This window comes from Lissotriton helveticus, chromosome 6, assembly GCF_964261635.1.
Source record: "Lissotriton helveticus chromosome 6, aLisHel1.1, whole genome shotgun sequence".
In the NCBI taxonomy this organism is placed as follows: Eukaryota; Metazoa; Chordata; class Amphibia; order Caudata; family Salamandridae; genus Lissotriton; species Lissotriton helveticus.
The window spans coordinates 1,629,237,321-1,629,265,320 of record NC_136067.1 but is presented as its reverse complement, the minus strand read 5'-3'; the positions used below and the strand labels follow the sequence as shown (position 1 = coordinate 1,629,265,320).

The following is a 28,000-nucleotide window of genomic DNA, read 5'->3' as shown; positions in this document are numbered from 1 at the left end:
CTTATTTACATATTACGTCAACATCAGGTCTAACCAAGCTGAAAGTGTGATGCAATTGCAGCCACCATCTTGAAATTACAAATGTATTCACATACTCAGACTGCATACATTTCTGAATCAAACTCAATGAAACATACCTATTATATCGTATAGATTGCTATTATCAAAGCACAACCTAAGAAAGGGTCCCATATAGGCATCCCTATAACATAACAAAAGTCTACTACATTTAAATAAGTAAAGTCACCATCTTAGTATCAACACTATTACTATATATATTCTAATATATCATAATAAAACAAACCGATTTCATAATTAAAACTCCCATAATTGTAATAAGATTCCATTCTAACACTCATATCACAAAATTAATCAAAAGCGCAATTATTGATAAAAGTAATCTCCCAAAATAATCGTAGTCAGTACCAAGTAATATATTCAATGTGAACTGAATGGATGGAGATTGACACAAGTGCCATATTAAATACATACAACAATTAGTAACCAGCCTAATCAGGCTTAAATTATAATGCAGTTTCGGCCGCCATCCTGACATCATTAATTAATAAGTATTCACCTACACAGACTGCATGCCTTTACACGTAGCTTTACATCGTTAAACTTCGCATGATCATAAGAAAACAAAATAAAGAGTCCCATATGGGCATCCCTATAACCAATAGTAAGGAGGCTATCTGTTAGTCTAGTTCATTAGTGTGAATGTAATTGAAATCTTAAAATCAGTACTAACACTATGCTCTCCATTACTGTAGCCATAAAAAGCGGAAAATGTCATAACCAACCAATTTCGTAATTGATGTTCTCATGGTCGGAATAAGAGAAAAATCCATTTGGTCATTATTGTATCTCAAAAATGTGTTGAATACACTTTCATTGATAAAGCAACCTCCCAAAAGATTAATAGTCAATACAAAATAGTATATTCAATGTACACTGAGTGGACGGGGAGGCAATGTAACATCTGGGTTGTACGACGGAACAACGCAGGAAAAAACATTGCATGCCTTAAGCATGCATTTTTTAAACCGCATTTTTTTACAACTAATGTGTTTTTACAACGTATGCCAATACCACACATTGTTTTTATATATATATATATATATATATATATATATATATATATATATATATATATATATGAAGAATCCTTGCTATACATTTTTTTATTTTTTTAACTTTATTAATAAAGTTTTATATAGCGCGAACAAGATCCTGAAGGATATCAGAGCGCTTTACAATAAATTGGTAGAGAGGACAACATGAAATAAACATAGTAATTGAGGAAAGGAGAAAAAAACAAAAAACTAAAACAGTAAACAAAGGTTTAATATTGCTTTGGTTGATTTCTTCACACTGGCAGAGAGGAAGGGCGGGAGTTGTCTTGTCAGCAGAGGGATCTCTGGTGGTATCTTCTTGCCTTTATAGTTATTGGATTATACCTATTGAAGTAGGGAAGACAAGATTTGACAGGGCTGTCCTAACAGCTGTATTCTTTGTATTTTTATGAGTGATATCTTGTCATGGCATATGGCATCTGAATATTTCTTCGAATCCTGGAAACCTATCCTAGCGCAGATGGTCATGAGTATGTCACAGACTGTTTTGGAATCGTCCATCATCACAGTTTTCACAGTGCGTCCACCATACGGATTTTCAGTGGTCGCTGCTTCTTGTACTCCAGAGTGTCCCATTCCAGCCATCATCTGGCTACTGTATGCACCACCAGTGCCTCCTGCTGTAGAATTCAGGAATAGTTCGAAGTATCTGTGTTGCATATTTGCTTTGTCTTTAGACATGGCAGCAACAGCATCCTCGTATCGGTTATCCGTGCCAAAGCTATAGCCGCCATCACTGTACCTATTGTAATCGTCATATCCTCCATAGCCGCCCCCATAGTCTCCACGTCGCATTCGATCAAAACCAGCTCCTCTGCCCATGCTATATCCTCTTCCGGCACCTGGTCTGTCATAGGTGCCAGGCCGCTGCATGGCCATGAGTTTCCCAGGGGGTTCATAATGAGTGCGTACTTCTGCTCGACTGCTCTTGAATATTTCAATGTATCCCTTGTGTTTCTTTAGAGCCTTTTCAGCTATTTTCTGTGAAGCAAACTGCACGAACGCCTCCCCCGTACTCCTCCCCTGGAAGTCCACCGGCAATGTTATCCCATTTGGCACGATTTCCAACCCGAGAAGAATTGCCCGATCTCTTCTTTACTACACCCGAACGGGAGACCGCGAAGGCGAGCAAAACCATTGATTGTTCGCCGTGTCTGGGCTGTTGGGGCATGTGCGTTTCAAAACCCAATCCATTTTCACGTTATTCGACCTAAACACTTCATTGTATCGTGGCCCATTATTTCACAGTCTTTTTTTAGTGCCATCTTCACGTCTTCTTCGTCTTCCAGTTCAACAAAAGCCTCTCCACTAGGCCTCCCCTCGCGGGTGTATATTTGTGGGATAGACCCACCTGAACCAGCCACCTTACCTTAATCCCTTCCCTGCTGTCGTCGGCCGTTGGCCGTCGCGCGCTCTACCTCGCTGGTGCTGCGAACGGCTGACGCGGCACCGCCCATTTCGTGGAACTGCCGCAAAATCGCAGCCGCTGCTAAGGGGTTAAATGTGTGGTAAAGGCATGTGTTGTAAAAACATATATGTGGTAAAAACATGCGTGCTAAAAATGCATGGTTAAGGCACAAGGTGGTTAAAACCTTGTTGTAAAGGCTGTTTCCCTAGCATCTGTCACATCACAATACAAATAATTAATCTCCCAGAAAATATTGCACCTCTTGATCAATATTCAAACCCTTTAATCTCATAATCCACAAATCTTCACACCGAAACTGTTCTTTATTACCATGCCTGGGGTCCCAGGCTACGCATCTATATCATCAAATTGAAAGCGAAGATAATGATTCTGGGCTTCACATTCCATAGCATGTGAAGCTATGGGACATTTAATATCACCCTGTTTTAGAGCCCAAAAGTGTTCACCAATACCCTCTCTAAGCAGTCTAATAGTGCTCTCAACATATATTTTGTAGCATTTGCATACAAGTATATATACCACAAATTTAGTTCCACAGTTGGTATTTGTATAGATCGTAAATTCCTGATCAGTACCATAACTAAATAGTTTAGTCCTAGTCAAAGCCCATCAAGCAAGAGTTTAACTAACCATGTGCAGTTTTGGCTTTCTGTCCCGGCGCCATTTTAGAGTGCTATTTATGTGCTAAGAATTCGGTTATATAATTGAGATTGTACATTGTGGTCTGGCGAACATTTTCGCACAACAGTTAGTCTGTTTACCTGATGCAGCCAGAGTTGGTCAGTATAGTGACTGAAAACAAAACGTAGAACCAAAGTACTATATGTTTATATTGTTCAAGAAATGTGCTTTTATCAAGCATATATCTCATCATTTATTTCATAATTAAATCACAAAACAAATCATTTGACCTATCATCTTACTTCTCATATGTCGTTCCATGATCCATGTCACATTCAGAAATGAGATACAATATGCTTGTACATAATTACCATTATTTAGTGATGTCCATCATGGATAACTATGTACTGATGGAAGAATGCACACATCGATGTAGTTTTTTTTTTGTACACACATCAAATAATCAAGTGGTCTTATAGTGCCAGTTGTCATAGGTCCATGCTTTTATATATTTTTCCATCAATATACCAGTGGGCATTTGTCAATTTTTAGCAGATATCTACTGCTTATTAGCTTCCTTATGATCAAATTCATGACTAACAAGGGATCATGCTCTAAAGGGCTACGTATATGTTACCCCATTTAAATACCATATTGCCATTAGACATAGCTCCTCCAGTTTCAGTTCTCACCAACATGTGCGTACATTTGTGTTCAAAATTGAACATTCCTCTTGTCCACACCTTTACGGCGGTCTCACAAGGTTTCCTTATTATCTTTTATTCAATATGAATTGTGTGTTCCTCTTCAATGTTCTAACCATCTGGGTGTTTCATTCCTAGTCCAATGATAAATCTGGAATCAAGCTACCATAGGTATTTCATTTTGTGCCACCCCTCCTACATGGCGGTATTTTGTCAATACCACAGAATGATAGCTCAGTGTTATAGGCAAGTTTTGGGGCAAAATGTTGTAGTACTAAGTAAGCTTGATCCTTATTTTTAACCACCCTTGTGCTCAAGTATCCATTTCTTGATAGGAAATTTGTACTTCCTACATATTGTAGGCCATACTGATATACACACCGAAATCTTAAATGCATGCAAAGCTCTTATCAATATACTTTTTCGGTCCAGCTGCAGTGTAGTACTCCCCAACGTTTCTGCAAACTGTTTTCCACACTTCAGGAGTCCTTTTATAGACCTCATTCCCTTTCCTGGGTTTCAGGTTACTGTGTACTTACATGTCTGTTAGTGGTCTGGATTTTCAATTGTGATGGATATAATTTTGTCCAGTATATGACCAATAACATTGTCTACCCCTAGTGCTTGTTCATAATGTGGGATGATCTTTAATTGTATGTAGTAACAAACTTCATACTGGGACTCGCCTCCTGCTTCTTCCAAGTCAGCAAAACAGTAAAGTGTCTCTGCTTTTTATCCTTCACCTTATTGATGGCCCGTCTCATAGCCCTGTGTAGAGGTAACGTCTAACAGGGGTGGAGAGTCGTAGTAATCCGGAAACTCTCGAACAACCCCTGCTGTGAGTAGACCGAGATATAGACAGCAACCAATATTGTCAGAAATAGGTTAACTGTTCTGGGTCGTTATAACGTCCAACAAGCCAATAACAATATATGCAGCACTTCGCAAAGGTTGGTAACCCCCCCCACCCCCCGCATATCTGGGGTACGGAGGTAAGCAAACTAAGTCACTGGATACAGATTTACCAGGAGAACCCTAATAGGTTTCTGTAGCACACCAATAAACATAAGCAGACTTAAGCAGGCAGTTCCAGCGGATTGTTGGACTGCCTCAATTGACAACCGCTCGTTCTCTCTGCATGAGTCGTGATCCCACGACTCGCCAACATGAGAGAACAGCGGTGGAGCACCTCTCCAATATCTCCTTGGAGACAAGGTCGAAACCGCTCAATGTGCAAATCGCATTCGAGCTATTCCCAATAGAACAATGTTTGTCAATAGGAAGCACCCTTACCGGACCACATTATGTGTCAGATCACGAGTCCAGCTACAAAATAATCAGCAAAGTTTAAGGAACCGGAATCTCGTTTATTAGTTTAACTCCTCTGACGTGTGCATACCAGCGCATGGCAGGATACCGCAAGTAAACATGGAGGATGTAGTTCAGAGGACTTTATGGGATCGTCTTACAACACCTCACTCGAATACTATTTCTGGCAGTGTTCATGACTGGGGCTGTGCCCCATGCTGATGCGCTGTGACACCCTGTGTGTATGTGTATGTGTATGTATGTCTATGTATGTGTCTTGTAAAGCGCACTGCTGCCCTGAGGCGTCGTGGCGCTGTAGACCGCTGGGGAACCCGTCCTGGCTATCCCTGTGAGATGGTCCCTACTCGGTATCTCCAAGGTGAAACCAGGCATCCCCGGCGAATGTGGGGGGCCGTTGTAGAGATGAGACAAGCTAATGCCCAGAGTTGCTGAGTGTGATCCCTGGTTAGAGTAGGCACCGAGGCGAGAATTATCGAGTCCGCTGACCCTGATCCACGACCCTGCCGCGTCGGGAATTGAACCCTGGTCTCGGGCCGTTCTCTGCTTCCGGGTCTGCCGCCTCTAACCAGTGAGCCACACCACTCCACTGTGTCTGCAGCCTGTCTCCAATACACATCTGGGGTGGATGACAGCTGGACTTTGTTCATTCCCTCTAGACTGCCACACAGAAAGGGAGCTTAGGTGTGTCTGTGACGCCAGCCATATCCTGATGGGCCATACTGGGCAGGATGGGAGGGAGGTGCTGACACACCTGAATAGGCGGTGCCTTGTTCACACACAAATGGATGCACCCCTGTAGTGATCCTAGAGCTGTGTGGGAGGATCTATGTGCACTTAAAAGCCCCTCTGTGAAGTCACCTCAACTTCAAAGACACAACTGGGTATAAGTACTGGGCCTCTAACCGAACCAAATCAAACACTGTTAGACCTGTGAAGAAACTGCAAGGAGAAAGGACTGCTACAAGCACTTATCTCATTTTCAGAGAGTGGGAAATGTTTCATCCAGTTGCGTTCTCCCAAAGAAAAACACTCACAAATGAGAAACTGGACCGAACTCTGGCCAAAACTCTATTGTCTTCCTGGAGTATCCAACTATATTGGAGTAGATGCCTCACTCACTTATCGTGACATGCTTCATAATCGGTGCCTATCCACACCCTAGTAGGGTAGTATCGCCAGGGCGGACTCAACCATGGAAAAGTTCCTGGGAGTTCTTGACAAATTTGAGATGGGATAGCGCAGGAATCCAGAAATGTGGTGAATAAAAATACCTCACAGTATATCCCAACATACGTTCTTTATTGGTAGGATATAAGGGGGTATGGTCAAAAACACGATAAAACAAGATTACCATTTAGGTTCATTACTCAATTAACTTAGATCAAAAAGAGAGGCAGCATGTTTTGGCCCTCACAATGAGTCCACATGGCTCTGGGGCCTGCCAGAAAACACTGCACATTCATTCTATTTGTGTGTAAGAGGCCTAAAGCTCTCACCTGAGATTATAATCCGGCTGTGGATCATACATAAGGATAGAAAAAAACAGATTGTCGTCATGAACTTTGGGATACCTCGTACAACACATGGGTCTGTTAAATCTCGCAAGTATCATTCTACATTATTATAAGGACTGCCTATGTTTATCGGTCTAGTGATTTATTTATTTATTTATTTTAATCTTTATTATTTTCCACCACAATCAACTTACATAATGATCAAATATATCAATACGTGCTCTTTCGATCTCTCTTAGGCGGTGGTCAAATCATAATACATGTGATACAATCGGAATATTAGGTCAGGATGAGTAATGTCCAATCGTTTAGTAACAGCTAAGTAGTCCCAATATTCTCATATTATCACCAGGATATACAACTGCATTATAAGTATGTATGTGCTGCAGAGCCATATAGTAACAAATCAAACTATCCCACCCTCCCACATCCCACCCTCAACCCACCCACCGGCGTGTCATTTACTACAGCGTAACATATCGCGATAGTATACTGGAACAGTATTAGTTAAAGGGGGCTCCATGTATATGTCGGTGTACAGGAACATGACTATAGCAGGGGGGGAACACACTCACACGCTCCTATATCTGTCTATTGACTCAATCATTTACGAGGTTCCATCTCCTACATGTTCGCTTGATTCCAAACCAGGGTCCGCATCTGCAGCATTCAAGTCCATGACCAGGCCTTCCCACGCCCGCGCTGCTTCCAGCGCTTTATCATTATGGGATCTCTGGGCCTGCTGCAGGCGAACTATGCTCTCACTCCACACCCATGTAAGAAATGCAGCCTTCCATCTGGCGAAGCTGGGCCCTCCTGTAGCCTTCCAGTGGGTTGTGATTTCCCTTCTGGCAGGCAACAATCCCAAATCCAGGAATTTACTAGTTATTTTTGTCTTACTAGTGTGGGGGAACCAAGGCAGTAAGCAGGTACCCTTGTCCGGAGCAAACTGCCGCTCCGTAATATTACATAGTAGCGCCACTACATCCTCCCAGTATGTACCCAATTGTGGACAATCCCATAGCATATGCAACAGGCCCGCATCCACTAACGTACATCGGGGGCACTGTGTTGTGTCTACATGAAAATGTTGATTTATCTTCGCCGGGGTGAGATATGCCCTGTGCAGTAGGAAGAAATTAACTAGTTGGAATCTGGCATTTCTAGTGCTCTTCGATGCCCTCTTAACTATCTGTGACCAGGCCGAGTCTGGTATTTCTTTATCAATATCTGTCATCCATTGATCATGTATCTTCTGCAGCGGCGGCAAACGCTCCCCAAGCATGCGTCGATATAAGCAGGTGACGGCTTTATAGGTGCCCGCTACCATTACTACATATTGGCATACTGAGCTCATCGGTGGTTCCGACAGACCTCTTCCCCAGTACTTTTGGATGGCAGCTATCAGGGCTGTGTGAAGTAAATAGTGTCCCCGCGGGAGCCTGAATCTCTCCCGCAGTCTACTATATGGTAGTAAAGCACCATCTTCGTATAGGTCTCCTACTACCTGTATTCCAAGCCAACCAGCCCCACGATGTGGAAGGGCGGTACACATACCCAAGTGTATCTCGGGGCATAAGGGCGCTGTATCCTAACTCTACAGTGGTATCGTCTCCAGCAAAGCCTCACAGTGCGTTCTTCAATGGATAATGAGTCCATATATAGTTTTTGCTGGAGTACAACAAACGACCGCACGTGCCGAGGTATATCCGGTTCAATTTCTGGCTCAGGACCTCTGAATTCCAGCGCCACCGCCTGGGTGAGCCGCTGGAACTGTGCAGCCAGATAATACAACTTGAAATCAGGCACTGCAAGTCCCCCCTCCGCTCTCGGGCGTACCCGTGTCAATCGGTCTAGTAATGTGTGAAATTATTCCTTAACTGCAATTAAATGCACATCCCCCAGAAATCACGTGAAAGACACTGTGAGTAAGGGAGAGAACATTGTTCATGTATGGATTAAAAGTGAGGGAACACTTCCCCTAGCCTGGAGGGACTGGAGTAGCTGACAGATTTCAGCCCGGTGGAGGCGAAAGTCTTCATGTGTGATTTAGAGGACGATAAGATCTCTAATATCAATCTCTGGTTACACATAGCTCCCCATCCCTGCAGCGTCTTTGCGAGGTGTGGGAGAGTGATGTGGGCCTCCTTGAAGAGGAGGACTGGGTGGAGGCCGTTGCCTCCCCTTGAGGCGCCCATTGCCATGAGCCTTCAGCTTATCCAGTTTAAATACCTCCATAGGGTATATTTCACTAGAGTCAGGCTGCACAGGGCGGGCTTGGTTGCTTCCCCGGTGTGTCTACGCTGTATGCATGAAGAGGGCACACTTCTTCATACCATATGGGACTGTTCCACGCTGGCGCGGTTTTGGCGGGGGGTGATGACATGCCTGACTGAGGTTTTGGGTTGGGACCTCCCTCGCTCACCTAAGCTAGGTCTCCTGCATGTTATGGGTGATATTGGGGGCAATATCTACAAACGTCACCTTATGCTCCTGGACTTTATCGTCGGCAAGCGTGACATCGCTCGAACTTGGAAGGCGACAGTTGCGCCATCTGTCTCAGTTTGTAAGACAGGTCTAGATTTTTGTATGGCTTTGGAGGCTCCCATCTTTATAGCGAGGGGGTGTCCCTGTTAACATTACAAGATCTGGAAACACTGAACAGACTATCGGGGATTAGATTTGGAGCCCGTTCCAGCACAGGGCTCGGATCGTCTCGGATCTCCCCCCCCCCCTTTTTTTTTCTTCCCTTTGCTATGGGGGGATTATTATGTATCTTCCTTTTCTTAGACTGTATATGCGTGGAATGGGATAGCGTCCCTCCTGTAAGGTATTGTAGTGAGTGTAGGATTAATGCTCTGGCTGTATTATCTGATTTTGCTTGGCTAACAGTGCGGTTGGGTGGGGGCTGGGGTTTTTTGTTTGTTCCTTATTTCTTTCGTTTTGTTTAAATAGTAAGGTCTTTCAATATTGTTTTTTATTTATATGAGGAAAGTGTCAGTCAGGATAATGAATATTGATGGTACGGAAGCCTCTGGGTTACAGAGATCCGTTCTATGTGTTTTGACGAATAAAATATGTTTAAAAAAAAAAAAAATGAGGCAACACAAACCTACTGCTTATCCTAATTTTGAGTTATGCTGGCATCATGCATATTTGGTGCAATCCTGTCGTTGCACTCTAGTAGAAGAGGAGAAACTATACAAAATAATGCAAACCAGTCACGAAGATTGTATCGTGATCTATCTCATTGGTGACCTATTTCTTAAAAAAGTCAGATCAAACTCGCTTTTTACTCTTTCAACTAGAATTAACCCACGGACCGTAATGGTACTTCTTTTTTATGTCAACACAGGTGTTTCATCTTTTTTTTCAGCCAATTATGTGACATGATTTTTAAAATAAATTGGCTAATCCTGCCGGAGTTTAAGCATGCTGGCTATTTCTGTAATTAGCACATGACGTATCTTTGTTTTGGGTGATCTTGTTAAGGGAAGTGAAATGACAGCTTGCCCCAAGCCATTGAAATCATACGTGATTTACCCTGAGGTTCATAGGTCTACCGTGTAGTATTTCCCGAACTCAGGGCTACATATAAACTAAAAATCATCAAATGGTGGGACACGTGACCGCTCATACAATCCGACAAACCCCTAGTGTGGATGTCGTTCGTCCCCCCTTTATGTGTCCGGATTACTCATATTAATTACTGACTCCTCACGCCAAATACCATTTAGGCACTACTTGGTATAAGTACTGGGCTTCTGACTGCACCAAATCAGACAATACGGGACCTGTAAAGAAACTCTGCCAGGAGGAAGGACTGCTGTGCTAGTACAAGAAATGCCACTCTGCTAGACTGCTGCTCTGGAAGAGCTGTTTTCTGCTGTGCTGCCCTGCTGCGTGCTTCCCAGGGCCCTGTTGAGAAAGGACTATACTCATCTCACTTGAACCCAGAGTGACTCCAAGGGCATGCTGGCTTGCCTCTTGTTCTAAGTCTCAGGGACATCAAAGACTTTTCATCACCCAGCAATAGCACCTGGACTTTGCTTGCTGCAAGTCTTGGCCTGCCAAGTGGTGCCAATACAGTCTTGGGGCCCTTGGAAGTGGGGCTAAAATTCAGCAACTGTTGAAATCCACGCATTGATGATGTTGCGCTAATCTCAACTGGCACATCTTCCTTTACGCCTAGCCGCTGCTGCACGAACCTCGCATCACCAACTGTGTAGCACATCGACTCCAGGTCCAGACATATCGCCGACTTTGTGGCTTGGTGCCTACACATTGCTTTGTGCTATTTGCATTGCCTACAACCAATCGGTTGGACGGCAACACATTGTTTAGCTGCTCCTGGCATCTCGACTCTCTATACATCTTCGCCGTTGCGCATCGCCTCCCCTGCTCCTCACATTGTCTTTGATGTTGACGCATTCAAGGTACTGTTTCAGCCGGCCAAGCCTGGTCCCTGTATCTGACATGTGCTCCAACACGGCCGGCCTGAACTTTTGGTTTTTAATTTATTTATTAAAAATGTTTAACTCTGGTTATACTTAATGGATTTTTAACTCTTTGATCCTGTTTTGTTCATAAAAATTATATGCTACGTTTTTTTCAAACTTGGTGTGGAGTCTTTTTGGGGTGTTTTTACTGTGTTACTGTTTGAAGTATTGCACAAATTCTTTACATATTGCCTCATCAGTTAAGACTGCCTGCTCTGTGCCTATATACCAGAGGATGATAAGAGGTTAATTTATGGTGTGTATCTGACTTACCCTGACTAGGATTGATATTCTTGCTTGGACAAGGCGCATACCTCTGCCAACCAGAAACCCAATTTTTAACAGTCCCTTTAACCTTTGTATTTTTTTCAGTGAACTTCTAAGTTTTTTTTATGTTAAGTAAGATAGTAGTAAAATTCTTAACTATAACATAACTTTAATATTTGTTTTTTTCATTGTATATATATATTATATATAATATTCACTGAAAAAACCCAAAAGGTTAAAGTAATGTTATAGCTAGGTGAAATGTTCAGTAACAACGTAACGTATGAAACTCTAAAAACCACTGAAATTCCACAGTTATAGTTATTTCATGTAACTATACCTTGTGCCATAAGGTAGCTAACTGGTGAATTTCAGTGTTTTTTTTTAGTAGAAATGTTACCTATTAACTGACATTTTCACCTAACTATAACATCACTTTAACCTTTGGTTTTTCAATGAATTTCTGAGTTTTTTTTAAAATGTAAAGCAAGATAATCCCATAACCAACTTTAGTGTCACTTTAAGCTTTGTTTTTTCATTACATTTATCTGATAGAGACTTCTAGCTGCAGATTCCTTACCTTTGAGTTTCCCAGGCGACAGGCTGGATTCGGAAACTTTTGCTGAGCAATTCCCCTTGTGCACAACGTCGGGTGGCTCCATTCAGCTCCGTGTGACGTCAACAGCGTCGGTTATGACATCGCGGTGCCTATATAGGTGCCACCCAGGCGCAGGGATGTCAGTTCTTTTCTTTCCGTGCCAGTTAAGCGCTGATCCGGGAAGAACTACCCCTCTGCAGCTTTTTGACATGCTTTTTCTTAATTTTGTGAAAATTTCTGGTTTTGACTTTGTGTGTGAGGGATGTCTTGGAGAAAGACCGGTTTCAAACCATACAGGACTTGTTCCCGCATGATGTCGGTCACCAATCCCCACCGCGTATGTCTGTGGTGTCTTGAACGCGACCACGATACGAGGTAGTGTTCAGACTGTCGGGCGATGGCCCCGAAGACCTTGAGGAAGCGAGCGATGAAGTTGCTTGCGGCCCGGCAGTAGACAACGTCAAGCAAGACTCCGAGGAGGTCACAGTCCAGTTCGAAGAAGAGGAGGTCACAGGAAGCTCACAGAGCCAGAAGTCCTCTTCCTCCCATTCAAAGTCCTCTGGATACTCTGAGAAGAGGCTCAAGAAGAAGAAGAAGACCAAGCGGACTTTGACTTCACCTCAACTGGCGTCCGTCTTTGAGAAAGGTAAGGAGCACTGACGCTCTAAGCACGGTTCTGCAGAGCCGGAGGCAGAATCAACTTCGCGCCTTCCACCCTTTCCGGGAGCCGGGGAGACTGCAGCTAAAATAAGAGTTTTACGAGGCCATGTGCAGCGTAATTGAGCGGAACGACTCCACTGGTGAGCCCTCGGGCCATGTGGGGTCGGATGGGGCCCCATTGGGTTCGACGCCATCTACCCTGGCCACGACGCTGCTAGGACCTCAAGGATCCGATCCCAGATACGGGTCGACGCCGATCGTGCCAACGCAACCTTCCCCGGCATTGAATCCGAAGTCGGTGCCTACGATGTCGCCGATGCCCGTCGTTGGCGAAAGCCCCATCCTCATCCCCGACAACACGGAGCCGGAACGGTTTCGAGCGACACCGATGCCAATGTTGACAGAACCCAGGGGTTCTATGTTGTTGTCTGAGCACTTTGTGGACGTGCTGGGCTCAGGAGAGGAATGGGAGGAGTCTGGAGACCCTCTTGAGAACCAGGATGTCTCTGAGGAGACAATGGACTGGTATGGGGAACTTGGGGAAGCCAGTGGTCTGGATACTTCCCCAGACGCTGGCATGCTCTCTCCGTCTACAGTGGCAATGGAGGAGGGGGCGTCCTATGCCATGGTGGTTAGGAGGGCAGCTGAGGTCCTTGGACTGGAGCTGCCCGCAGTGCAGGTCAGGAATAATCTCCTGACCGCAGTGATTCAACCTGGAGCTTCCACTTATGAACCCCTATTGCCTTTAAAGAGGCACTTACGGACGTCCTAGGCACATGGTCCAAGCCTAGTACAGGGGCTCATAAGAATAGGACGATTGCACGCCGCCGTCGACCAGCTCCGGGCGACCCAAAGTTTTTCAGCCATCACCCCACCCCTAAAGTTTGGTAGTTTAGGCCTCTACATCCCAAGGCGCATTCCCTTCCGCCCCTCCGGATAGGGAATACAAGAGACTGGAGATGTTTTCTTCTTCCAGTCTGGCATTGCGGTCGGTGAATACCGCATGCTTATTGGGCTATTTCTCACACTCCCTTTGGGAGACGGTTGCGCAGGTGCTACCACAAGTCCTGGAGGAGGCCCGGGCTGTGCTCTCCCAAGCTGTCAAGGAGTGGAGAGATGCAGGGAAATTCACTATACGGTGTGGTTCAGATACAACCGATTTGCTGGGCAGATAGATTTCAACTACGGCAGCCTTGAGATACCATGCCTGGCTTTGTATCATTGGCTTCTCAGGGAATGTCCAAGCCAATTTGATGGACATACCCTTTAATGGAACCCGTCTTTATGGGGAAAAGGCAGACTCTGCCCATGTATGGTTCAAGGACTCTAGAGCTACGGCCAGATCCTTGGGCCTCTCCCCCACTCCTCATGGCTAATCTTCCTTTTGCCCCTTTCATGGCAACGGAAGGGGTTTCCAGCTGCGCCAGCCCTATCCTTGCCCCCGTCCCATTCAGACTTCCCAAGCCGTGCGTGGACGTGGAGGCAGTACATTCCATCCTCGGAATGGAGGCCAGAAGTCGTCTACGACACTGCCCCCAGCAGCCACAGCCCCAGTGGGTGGGGGATTTCGTCTTCATCTCCCCCACTGGAGAAATATAACAACAGACAAGTGGGTCTTGCAGATCGTCCAGGAGGGCTTTTCTCTTCCTTTTCTTTCTTTTCCTCCTACTATTCTGCCAAGTCAGGAACGGCTGGCGGAGGATCATTTAAAGTTGCTCCAAGAGGAAGTTACAGCTCTTTTGGCAAAAGGAGCTATAGAGAGGGTCCTAGTTTCAGAAGTAGGCAGTGGCTGTAATTCCAGCTACTTTCTGATTCTGAAGAAGAACAAGGGGCTGCGGCCCATTTTGGATCTTCGGACCGTCAATCTCTTCCTCAAAAAGGAGAAATTCAAAGTGCTCACTTTGGCTCAGGTCTTGTCTGCCCTAGACCAAGGAGACTGGATGGTAGCGTTGGACCTGCAGGATGCGTATTTTCACATTCCCATCCTGCCGGGACACAGGCGTTACCTGCGAATATGTCTTTTTACAACGCGTGGTGTTATCACGCGGTAGGTAACAACACGGTCGTTAGAACGACGGCGTTGTTATCATGCATGGCTTTACATCGCAAGTCGTTTCTACGACTTGGACTAGATGGCGCACTGGATTTAGGAATAGTATAAATTACTATTCCTACTCCAGTTAGGGCAACAGCAGGGAATGTGTTGGATTTAAAATCCAACACATTCCCTGGTGTTGAACGCCACCTAGCGCAAGTCGTAGAAACGACTTTCGATGTAAAGCCACGCGTGGTAACAACGCGTTTGTTGTAATGACCGCGTTGTTACCTACCTGCGTGGTAACATCCGTATTGAAACCACTATCACCTGCGGTTCAAGGTAGGCCATGAGCACTTTCAGTTTACCGTGCTCCCCTTCGGTCTTACCAGTGCCCCTCGTGTGTTCACCAAGGTGATGGTGGTGGTTGCAGCTCAATTGCGCAGGTTAGAGGTGTCAGTCTTCACCTACCTCGATGACTGGCTGTTGAAGGCAGCTTCGCCCCAGGCAGTTCTCTCCCACCTCCAGACTTTGGTGAACCTTCTGCATTTGCTGGGGTTCTCTTTAAACGTGCTGAAGTCACACCTGACTTCTTCTCAGACGCTCCCTTTCTGGACACATTGCTGTTTCTGGCGTATCCTCCTGAGCAGCGAGTCCAGGATATTCAGGCTATGATTCTGATATGTCAGCCTCTATTCTGGATTTCGGTGAGGTTGACTCTGAGGCTGTTGGGTCTCCTGGCCTCCTGCATCCTTGTTGGTACGACACACAAGATGGCGTATGTGGGTGCTGCAGTGGGACTTGAAGTTCCAATGGGCACAGCATTGGGGAAATCTCACTGACGTGGTTCAGATCTCGGAAGGAACTGCGAAGGATCTGCAGTGGTGATTAACGAACGGCGATTGGGTCTACGGCAGACCTCTCTCCCTTCCCCAAACAGATTTCACAGTCGTGACGGATGCGAAACTTCTGGGCTGGGGCGGCCACATGTGAGAGGTGGTCACTGGTCTCCGGCAAAGACGGGGCTCCACATAAACTTGTTGGAGCTCCGAGCAATTCGGTTGACAGTGAAGGAATTTCTTCCCTCTGTCAAGGGGAAGCTAGTGCAGTTGTTCACGGACAGCACCACTGCCATGTGGTACTGCAACAAGCAGGGCGGGGTGGGCTCGTGGACCCTCTGTCGAGAGGCCCTGCATCTCTGGACATGGCTGGAACAGCAGGGCACATCCCTGGTGGTTCAACACCTGGCAGGTTCTCTGAACACCAGGGCGGACGACCTCAGCCATCGATGCCTTCCGGATCACGAATGGTGTCTTCAGTCGGAGGTGGCGCAAGGTCTCTTTCAGCAGTGGGGAGAACCTTGGTTAGATTAGTTTGCCTCCGAAGAGAATGCGCAATGTCAGCAATACTGCGCGCTGGAGTCTCCATGGCGGCTATCGCTCATCAACACGTTTCGTCGCGAGTGGAGCTCAGGCCTGTTGTACGCCTTTCCGCCCATACGACTTCTGCCCAGGGTTCTGAAGAAGATCAGGAGCGACCGGCCCAAGTCATTCTTGTGGCACTGGACTGGGCAAGGAGACTATAGTATTCATAGCTTCTGAGCATGAGTGTCGATCCTCCAATCAGGCTGCCCCTTCGGGAGGATCTTCTGTTGCAGCAGCAGGGGAGGGTTCTCCACCCGCACCTGTCAACTCTGTGCCTCCATGCATGGAGTTTGAGCGGCAACAGTTGATAGCTTTTGACCTTCCTCCCGAAGTCTGTAACGTTATTCTGGTGGCCTGGCGGCCCTCCACTAAGACGATGTAAACCTGCCGTTGGCAGAAATATTTATTATACTGTACAGAAAGGTCCATTGACCCTCTTTCTGCTACTCTTTCTACTGTCCTTTTATTTATTCTAATTCTTGCCCAGCAGGGCTCTGCTTTGGGAACTCTCAAGGGTTACCTCTCTGCTCGGTCTGCTTTTTTGCGGCTGCCAGACCAGCCTTGACTTTAAGGCCCTGTGTGTAGTTCATAAAGCCATCTACGGAGGAGGTGCCTATGAGCTACAAGTCCTGTTCCCCTGCTACAAACTATCTCGCTGTCTTAGATCGTCATACACTGGATTGGTTCTCTGCCCCAAGATAAACAGAGTAAGGTGGGGGGGAAAACGCTTCTCATACTAAGCAGCTAAACTGTGGAATTCACTTCCAATACCACTCCGACTTCAATACAGCAGGTCACTTTTTAGGAAGCAAATAAAAACATGGCTTTTCTCTCAATACTAACTTGTCTTGTTGCACTAGCCTGCACTTACCTCAGCGCCAAGAAGCCTTGGCAATAGTGCGCTTTAGAAATATCCAGTCAGTCAGTCAGCCTTCTCTCTTTAAATCTCCCATTGTAAATAGATTTCTGAAAGGACTGGGCCATTTATTTCCACCTACGCTCTTTGTTATGCCACATTGGGACCTTAATTTGGTCCTCACTTACCTGATGTGTGCTCCTTTCAAACCTTTGCACAATTGTCCCCTCTGGCTGTTGACCATCAAAACAGGCTTCTTAGTGGCGATTACATCGGCCCAGAGGGTAAGTGAATTGCAGGCATTATCCAGCTCTCCTCCTTATCTTATGTCCTTTCCAGACAAGATGGTGCTTCGTACCAGGGTATCATTTTTACCAACGGTGGTGACCCCATTCCATCTGGGTCAGTCCATTACTTTGCCCACCTTCTTTGCTCCCCACATCCCTCTAAGCAAGAGGAACGTCTCCACCTTCTGGACCCAGAAAGAGCGTTTTCGTTCTACCTTGACCGCACAAAAGATTTCCGGGTAGATGACCAACTATTTGTGGAGTATGTGGGAGCAAAGAGGGGAAGAGCAGTGCAGAAAAGGACCATCTCTCGCTGGGTCATTCTCAGTATTAATATCTGTTGCAAAGAAGCAGCCCTCTGAGGGATTAAGGGCCCACTCCACCAGGGGAAAGGCTGCGACTACGGCCTTGGCTCGGGGTGTCCCATCCAAGACATCTGTCAGGCAGCGACGTGGGCGTCATTGCACACGTTCGCAAAACATTATTGCCTTGATAGTCAAGTGCGCAGGGACAGGCACTTTGCCCGTTCAGTCCTGTAAGACTTTTGGATGGTATGGCTCGGGTATCTTATTCAAAGGTAAGGAATCTGCAGCTAGAAGTCTCTATCAGATGAACAAGTTACTTACCTTCGGTAACTCATTATCTGGTAGAGACTCTATCTAGCTGCGGATTCCTTACAACCCTAGGGTAGTTTTTTCCCTCTTTTAGGGCCCTAGTTTTGTACAAGACTACGTCAGTTACTTCGAGGCTCTGCACTTCTTACGGGGAAATAGCTAAAAGTACTGACGTCCGCACGCCTGGATGGCGCCTTTATAGGCATCATGACATCATAACCAATGCTGTCGACGATGTCACGTGGAGCCGAATGCAACCACCAGACGTTGCGCGCAAGGAGTATTGCGCAGCAAAAGTTTCCGGATCCAGCCTGACATCTGGGAAATTCAAAGGTAAGGAATCTACAGCTAGATAGAGCCTCTACCAGAGAATGTGTTACCAAAGGTAAATAACTTGTTCTTTAGGGTTTGTAAGGTAAAGTGATATTATATTATACTTAATTATGCCAACCCCCACCGTGCAGAGTGCACGGTTGGGCACAAGGACCAGCCTGCAGCCAGACCCTGTGCACAGCCCCCATGGGTTACCAATCCCTGCTGCGCATGTCCTTGCACAGCGTAGGGTTGGGCACAGGACCTTCCCTGTAGGACTGGGCCCTATGTTCAACCCGTGCAGGCACCCAACCCCTATTGCTAGCCATCCCCCTCTGTCACCCACCAGCCCATGGACACCCACACAACTTTTTTTTGTTTTTTATCCCATGGTAATCTTGAGGTATTTGCTGTAATTTTGTGGTGCTTGCATGAATTCATGCAGTGGGGTCTCAATAAGTACCTCAAGGCTGCAGTGTCACACATAAAATATATTTCAGCCCCAGGGGAAGGGGAGGTTATTGAGACCCTTCCCCACAATCCCGACAAGAACTTGTGTGGTCCAGGTACCCTCCCCCTCATTCCTTATTTTTTTTGTCTGTTTTCTATGACACAGGACCGAGTCCTAAAATGGTGGCTGCAACATTTCTGTTGATGTTGCGGCCAGCCAATCAGATCGTTAGGTTTCAGCTCGCTGTACCTTGGTACTCCCTCTATTCATCTGCGGTAGTACTAAAATGCTAGATATCTATACATTTCTAAGATTAATTTCTCAAAAACTACTGAACAGATTTACAACAAATTATAAAAAGTAAGCTTTCTGTATTGAAATCTACGTTCTGGCAAATTTGGTGTAATTCCATTCATCTGTGTTGGCTGTTGGGGTGTTCAATTTTCCTTATCGAAATTGTATGAGGAAATTGTGTTTTGAGATTCCCCTTTCTTAGGTCTCGGAACTGCGAACAGATCGCGAAGCGATCTGTCGGTCCGAGACACTATTGTAATCATTCTCGGTTTCAAGGAGTCAAGGGAGACAGGAGACAAGTGAGGTGCACGCGCAACCTTGGAACTGGGATCAGGTCGCGCGCGCTTCCTGTCTCCCATGGCTCCTTGGAAGCAGACTCACACGCACACACACACACACATACAGCCCCCCCCCCCGCCGCGCATACACACACATACAGACTCCCCCCCACCGCGCATACACACACAGAACCCCCCCCCCTTACACACACACATCTCCTACCTCGTCTCGGCGTGTCATCGCGCTCCCTTGCCCCCGCTCCTCGGTGCGCGCGCACCACTGGTTTCGATTCCCGCGTCGGCCGGTTTCGATTCCGTAGCTTTCGATCCCGTTCAGGTTTGCCCCCGATGGTCTTTTGTTAAATAATGTTTTTATTAGCGCAGACGTTGCACTTTGAGGTCCGAGCATCTCTCTGGAGGAGGAAATATTTATTAGACACGTTTTAATTTATTGACTTTAATTATGCATTTGATTTAGCGCAGACTTTAACCGAAGGCGTCAGAGCGCTTCACTATAGGAACGGAACTGACACATCAGGAGAACATTCACGTGTACAAATGATAAAAACGGACGTTAAGTTACACGAGGGAAATGTGACTATTGTGAGCAATCTAACACATGAGGTAGCGCGGAGTGCGCAGGAGAAATAGTGGCAAGTGTGCAGGTTACATGAGAAAAGGAAGTACTTGAGAGGTATAATACCGCAATGTATGCTAGCCACGCAGGCTCATGAACAAACGTTACATAGGCAATAGCGGCTCTGGTATTTAGCGCGGACTTGACCCGATGGCGTCGGAGCGCTTCACGATAGGAACAGAAAGGGCTGATGTAATTTATTTAATGTGATGGAGAGGTTCCTTATGCCGGACTTCGTTTTGCAGCTTAGTGTTCTCTTTTGAAGAGCCTTTTAAAAATCGTGCAATTTTGCATGGTGGAACACAGACTGATACATAGGTACTTTTAAGGACGTTTTTAGCGCAAACTTTACCCGAAGGCGTCAGTGCACCTCGCAATAAGAACATAAATAATTTCTCAGGAGAACATTATATACGATTGGATTAGATAATTAAACGTTATGTTACTGGTAAAAAGTGACAATTGTGAGCAGACAAATACATGAGGTAGCTTACTATGCACAGGATGAAATAGTGACAGGGGGGCAGGTAAAAAGCAAGTACCTTGGAAGTATAATATGCGATTTATGCTGGACACCATGGCGCTAGAACAAACGTTCTAAGTGATATCTCTATCTCCCTAAGTAGATAGAGATATCACTAGTATATGCCTAGATTTTATCCATTTGTATCTCCTCCTTGTGTGACTTTATCTCTTGTACATTTGCAATTTTTTCTGTTTGTACCTTTTTATAACGCATGTAATCCTAAGTCTTTCTATAACGCATGTAACCCTCAATCCGTATGTTTTCAACTGGTTCTTATGTAAGTCAACAATTTGCTAATTCTTTTTGTACCGTCAGTTCTTATGTTTGAAACTGGGTCCTATGTAAAGCGCTCTGACACCTTCGGGTAAAGTTCGCGCTATATAAAATCGCATAAATAAATAAATAACGTTAGCCTTTACGGGGGGTATATAATGGCATTCTCTTGAGCCCGTCCGGCCTCTACTGGGCCTGGTTTGTTGGGGAATGATGAGGGGTAGGGGCTCGTTAACGTCTAGCTTTATTTCAGGCAGACAGAGGAGGACGTCGTGGCACATCAGGACAGGTTAAGGTGGCGCATTATACTAAGCGTTGGACTTTGAGACTGGGGACCCGGGTTCGATCCTTGGGGTCAACATTCCCCGATTGAAGCAGTTAAATGTTAATTCAAGTTTAACAAGCACTGGAACGCTAGCGTGGCCGCAAAAGTCTACTGTGGGGAGGAGCGCTGGAGTGAGTCGCCTGCTATTTTAATATTATGCGCGGTGGCTATTAATTGTGTAGTTACACGCTCGGGCCACCCAAATTAGTAGGCGGTGGGCTCTTCCCACTGATCAATGCAGGTCATATAGCGCGAACTTTACCCGTGGTGCCAGAGTGCTTTACATGTGATCCAGTTGTGAACATAGGGAGTTAGGCTAACATGCGCTGCATGCGAGATACGAACAGAATTTATTGATTATGTCCATGATGTTAGAGCATTACCTTACCTTAGGAATTAGGCAGGTTGTCAGATGTCATGCTCAATTTAAGATAACACGTTGGGAACGGAGCTGATACATGAGAGCTAGTGCGGGTGTACTTGCTGGAGCGTTATGTTTAAATCGGGGGAATACAGCGCGAATATCACCCAGGTGTGCGAGCGATTCACAAGAGAGAAGCGCATTTTATGTAAGCCATGTACTGTGTCCCTCCCGCCGTTGCCGTGAGCTGTGCCTATGTTATTTATTTGTGAGTTAGTGGCGTGAACATTATCAAAGGTGTCAGAGCGCTTTAAAAAGAATTCCAGGGGTCTCCACCTCTCTTGTGTTTGGAATAAAGGCTTCATCTCCTCCCTCTCCCCCATTGTGTTGTGCTTCTTGGCCCGCCCCTCGTTCCCTCCCCCTCCTTGCTTCGGACGGAGGGTTCACTAACTCGACCCCTCTTGTTGGTGCTGTGTTCGGGGCCCACGTCACGGTATGTACAGCATGATGGTTCTGGCGGTCTCCTCCTTTCACCCAGAGGGGGCTGGGCTGTGTTGCATGGGTGTATGGAGACCGCAGACTGTGCTGCCAACACCATCCGATCCTTGAGGCTCAGGCAACTATGGCCCCATCCGCCTCCTGACTCCAAGGGCTGCGTTTCTGTGGCGGGTGTCCTCCTGTCGCTGCCAGCACTCAGTAAGCGTGGGCATCACCTACAGGGGGAGAGGGGACGCCAGAGAGGGCTACCACTCCCTGCAGCACACACACCCTCCAGCACTCACTAAACCCCTCACTGGAACACACTCCCACTCCAGAACTCACTACTGCCCTCACTGCAAGCACACTCGCCCTCCAGCACTCCCCTCTGCACTGGTGCACTCGCGCCAGCCTTCACTGTCCCTTTCCCACCCTCACGGCACCATCCGAGACGCTGCCTGCTTCTCACACTCACGCGCACTAAACACGCCTTCATCCGCATTAAAACTTTTAAACTCTGCAATTAAAATAACTACGCACCCCCACCCTCTCCGACCCTCGGTGCATCAAGCCAGCCCTCAGTGAACCCTTCCCCCTGCCCTCACTACCCGTAACCCTATCTCTCTCACTTCGGCATTTGTTGGGGATGTTGCGGGTGACGGGAGTGAACTTCCTGCTTCATTTTACCCAATGAGGCCTCTACCGCCCCCTCTGCCTGGTGAAAGAGCTGCCTCCACCCCTGCCCTGGTGCACGCGTGCAGAGTAGTGAGTTGTGAGTGCATAGTAGTGAGTGCATAGTAGTGAGTGCATAGTAGTGAGTGCATAGTAGTGAGTGCAGAGTAGTGAGTGCATAGTAGTGAGTGCAGAGTAGTGAGTGCAGAGTAGTGAGTGCAGAGTAGTGAGTAGTGAGTGCAGAGTAGTGAGTAGTGAGTGCAGAGTAGTGAGTAGTGATTGCAGAGTAGTGAGTAGTGATTGCAGAGTAGTGAGTAGTGAGTGCAGAGTAGTGAGTGCAGAGTAGTGAGTGCAGAGTAGTGAGTGCAGAGTAGTGAGTGCAGAGTAGTGAGTAGTGAGTGCAGAGTAGTGAGTAGTGAGTGCAGAGTAGTGAGTAGTGAGTGCAGAGTAGTGAGTGCAGAGTAGTGAGTGCAGAGTAGTAATTCTATTACACACCACATGCATACACTCCATAACACATGGCTAAAAGACATTGCCATTTACAATGCCATTAGCTCGAACTCAAATAAATCCGAGACCTATTGCATTTTCAATGCTTGTCTCTGTCTCTGCTTGACAGGTCATTCTGAAATTTTCCAGGAAAAGCTAAGTTAACATCCATCAAACGGCACCAACGTTATCAGCAAAACAAAAAATCAATTTCCTAGGGAAACCTGGTCATAACTATAACTACATATATAATGTGTTTTCTTTTCAAAGGTAACAGTCGTCACTGTGTAGTTATAGTCAGATCAGGTTGACTCTGTGTTTCCCTTCCTTCCCAGGAGCCGGAGCGACCCCCGCCCTGCTTAAAGAATTATATGACGCCATGTGCCTCATATTTGGGTGACCTGACCCTCCCTGCAAGCCTTCGGACCCCGGTTGATCAGAGGGGGCTTCATGGGGTTTTGTGAAGATGGCTCAGGCGTGGTTGCCCCCCAGTGGATCCAGAGGATCAGAGGGGGCTCCATGGGGTTAAACAAAGGCGGCTCTGGTGCTGATTCCCCCCAGTGGATCCGGTGGTGGATCCGGACCGGTTGTGCCTCTGCGACCTTCCTCGGTGTCAGCCCCTGCGCTGAGACTCCTGACTGCGCTGGCACCCACTGGTGGTGCCAGTCTCTTTCTTATCCCATACGACCCAGAGCCAGATCGGCTCCTGTCAACGCCGATGGCACCCTTGCATCCTAGGTCGGTTCCGCAGAAACTGAGTAAGATTGTGCTGGACTCTTTACAAGACTAGCCTGTGCACGAGATGGACTGGTGTGAGGAATTGGGCAAGGCCAGTGGACTTGATACCTCCCTAGATTCTGTCATGCTTTCTTCCACTACTGGCCTAACGTAGGAGGGATCCTCTTATGCTGTGGTGGTGAGAAGGGCAGCCGACGTCCTGGACCTTCAGCTCCCTTGCGTCAAAGTCAAAACGAACATCTTGACAGAGTTCCTGCAGCCAGGTGTCCTTTCCTCAGAACCCCTCCTGCCTTTCAACATGGCCTTCACTGATGTTCTTCTAGGAACCTGGTCCAAGCCTAGCACAGAGGCTCCTGTGAATATGACAGTTGCCCGCCGCAATCGCTCTGCACTGGGCGACCCAAAATTCCTCACCAATCACCCTACCCCTGAGAGCTTAATGGTCCAGGCCTCTACCACCTCACAAGATACGTTCCCTTTGCACCCTCAGACAGGGAATCCAAGAGACTGGATAGGTCAGTCAAGAATATTTTTTCTTCCGCCAGCTTTGCTTTGCGGTCAGTGAATACTGCATGCCTATTGGGCCGTTATGCCCACTCCTTGTGGGAAACTGTTGCGCAGGTGCTGCCACAGGTCTCAGAGGAGGCCTGGGCCATTCTCTCCCAAGCGTTATCAGATGGGAGAGATGTGGCAAGGTTCACCATTCGTTGTGGGCTTGACACAACCGAATCTCTGGGCAAAGCAATGTCATCAACGGTGGCTGTTCGACGCCACACCTGGCTGCAAACTTCTGGCTTTTCTGGGGATGACCAGGCTTCCCTTATGCATAAACAAAGAAAATGAGTACGGAGGAATTAATATCTTATTTATTTTCAATGTAGGGCACAAAATAATTACCCTAACATAAATATATAATTCTACACAGACCTTTTATCAAAATTAATTCAACACACATACATGCCATCGGACCGATCTTTGACCCTAAATCATTCCAAAATACGTAAATACAAAAACATAGAACAATATGTGTACATATATATATTTTTTTTTTGTAAACATAATTTTTATTGGCAGTCGTATTCAAAGGGAATATCATGTATTACAATACATCGATTCTTATCAATTCCAAAATATATCACAATCAACAATGCTCATGCCTTTTTATGAACGAACCCCCCTACTCCCTCCCTCCTTCAGCCCTCCCCACCCCTGCCAGTGCGCCTCTGACCAACCTCGCCACGTACAGCAATCATGGGTATCCCCTTTCCAGTAGTGCGTCTTGTCATGGTAAGTAGTGTTAGGGGGGACAGCGTCTCCGTGTTCACTCTATCTGTGCTCCCTTATTGTTCTTTTTGTGACGGCAATCTATCCACCCAAGTGTCAGCCCTATGCTACTTCCTCCTCCTCCTCATCTGAACTGTCTGCCGGTCGCTCAAGCTCCGTCACCAATGCCTCCCACGCCCTGGCCACTTCCAGGGCCCTGTCATTATCTAAACGCCTGGCTTGCTGCAGTCGGAGAGTGCTCTCAGCTCGTGCCCAGCGTAGGAGATTCGCTTTCCATCGCAAATAACTAGGGCCCTGGCTCGATTTCCAGTGCATGGTGACCCTCTTAGCCAAAATCAAGCCCAGGTCATAGAACTTGCTAGTGACTTTCGTCCGGGGAGTGTGGAAACCAAGCAACAAGCAAGCGCCCATATCTACTTCTATCTGCCGGTCCATGACAGCATTCAAACAAGCCACTACCGCAGTCCAGTAACCTGCTAGTCCCATGCAGGACCAAAACATGTGGGCGAAATCCGCCCCATCCGTTCTACATCTCGGACAGAGTGACGTGGCGCCCCCAAAATATTGCGAAATCTTAACAGGTCTCAAATACGCTTGATGAAGCATAAAAAACTGGACTAATTGAAATCTGGCGTTCCTCGTGCCTTTCCAGGCGTGTCGAACCAACTGGGGCCACGTCGTTTCAGGAATGGGCCTCCCAACATCCAGCTCCCATTTGCCTCGCAGCCCATCTAGGGGCAGCATGGTCTCCGTCAAAAGCCTTCCGGTAGAGACATGTAACGGCTTGAAAGTACCAGCTGCCATGACCACATATTAGCAACCCAGGGAAGTCGGCGGCTCAGCAAGTCCCCCATTCCAGTGTTTCTGAATACCGGCTATTAGGGCAGCATGCAGCAAGTAATCCCCACGCGGGAGACCGTAGGTGTCCTGCAGCTCCTGAAAGGTCAGCAGCGCCCCGTCGCCGTAGAGGTCCCCAATCATATGCAACCCAAGTTCTTCCCAAGTTGCCAATGCTGACCAGTCCCCACCGTGTGGGAGGGCCGTACACATCCCCAATGGAATCTCCGGGGCATACGGGTGAGTGGTACCTGAGCGCTTGTGACTCTGGCGCCAGCACAGACGGAGAGTGCGCTCCTCAAAGGTGAGTTGGGCTAAATCGAGCTTATGGCCCAGTATAATGAAGGAGATGACATGTCTAGGAAACAGTCTACCCTGCGGCCCCTCCGGTCCACGAAATTCCCGCGCCACTGCTTGAGTAAGCCATTGTAATTGCGCCGCCAGGTAATACCGCTCGGAATCCGGGACTGCCAGCCCCCCTTCAGCCCTGGGGCACATCAAAGTAGTCAGAGCGACACGACGTCTGCCCAATCCCCATATAAACCCCGTGGTTAAGGATCGGAGTTTGCGAAATGTCGACGCTGGTATCCACACCGGCAGGGTGCGAAACAGGTACAGTAAACGAGGAAGAGCAATCATCTTCAGCAACGCCACCTGTCCCGCTACCGACAGAGGTACGGCCCGCCAGTACCCCATGGAACTCTGCAGGTTCCTAATCGCCCTGGTTATGTTGCCTTCCAGCAAGTCTAAGTGAGAGTGGTAGACCTGAGCGCCCAAATAGGGGAGGCAATGGTGTTCCCAGCGGAGGTTTCCCTCCATCTGGGGTTCACACTCCCTTGGGGCCACCGGGAAAAGGCAGGACTTCCCCCAATTGACCCGCAGTCCCGAGAGACTGCCAAATTCAAGAAGGAGGCCTTGGGCTCCGCGAAGTGAGCCGCCAGTATTCGCCAGGAACATCAACAGATCATCCGCGTATAACGAGATGTGGTGGGATTTGCCGCTCAGCACCAGGCCATCGTATGTCCGTCCCATCCGAGCGTGGGCCGCCAGCGGCTCTATGGCCAGCGCGAACAACAAGGGGGATAATGAACAGCCCTGGGGCATCCCGCGGCCAACCTGGTATGCGGCTGAGATCGTGGCTCCCATCTTTACTCTAGCCGTGGCTTCGTTGTAAAGCAAAGCAGTCCATTTCACGAATCGTTCTCCTAAGCCAAACACCTCCAAAACCCGGAACATGTATGGCCATTCCACACTGTCGAAGGCCTTCTCGATATCAATCGAGAGCACTGCAGCCTCAGGGAATCCTCCAAAGTCACCTCCCATAACCCGCAGAAACCGACGTACACAAGTGGCGGTGGTGCGCTGGGGAATGAAGCCCGCCTGATCCGGGTGAACCAGTGTCCGCATATGGACAAGTAGTCGCGTCGCGAGGATCCTGCTCAGGATTTTATAATCCGTCGTGAGCCTAGATAGGGGGCGATAGGCCGAGCGGGAGCTGGCATCTCCCCCTTGCTTCAATAGGGGTATTATGATGGCCTCCCGGGCGGTCGCGGGTAGGACTCCAGTGTCACAGGCCTCCCCATAAACAGCGTGTAACCGCGGGGTCAATAGGTCGACATAGGCCGCGTAAAACTCAATCGGCAGGCCATCCACGCCAGGGGTCTTGCGGCGAGCCATGTGTTTAATGGCCGCGCGTATTTCCCCCATGGAAATCTCAGCACCTAGCCCGTCCGCTTGGTCTGGATCAAGACGAGGCAGCCGTGCGGCGGCCAGGAAGTCATCCAGCTCCTCAGGAGCACTCGACATCGTGCTTCCGTACAGATGTTCATAATAGTCAAAGAACTGAGCGTTGATCTCGCTCTGGGTGTAAACCAAGCGCCCCTCCGCCGCGGACAAGGTCAAGATCGGGGTGCCACGCGCTGTAGGGTTTGCCAGCCAAGCCAACAGGGAGCCCACTTTGTTGCCCTCAGCGTGAGCCCGAACAAGATATTCCCTATGGTCGAAGCAGCGGAGCTTTTACATCTGTGCTGCGACCTCCTCGCGAGTGGCCGAAATGGTCCCGTGAGCCTCGTG

At 47.5% G+C, this 28,000-nt stretch overlaps 1 protein-coding gene and 1 pseudogene across 6 annotated transcripts in view; one reads left to right on the top strand and one right to left on the bottom strand.

Moving 5' to 3' along the window:
* Positions 1-28,000, top strand: part of EHBP1 (EH domain binding protein 1) — a 2,232,712-nt gene that overhangs the window by 1,714,613 nt on the left and 490,099 nt on the right. The window lies entirely within an intron of this gene.
* On the bottom strand, positions 1,461-27,733 carry LOC144761417 (heterogeneous nuclear ribonucleoprotein H-like; annotated as a pseudogene).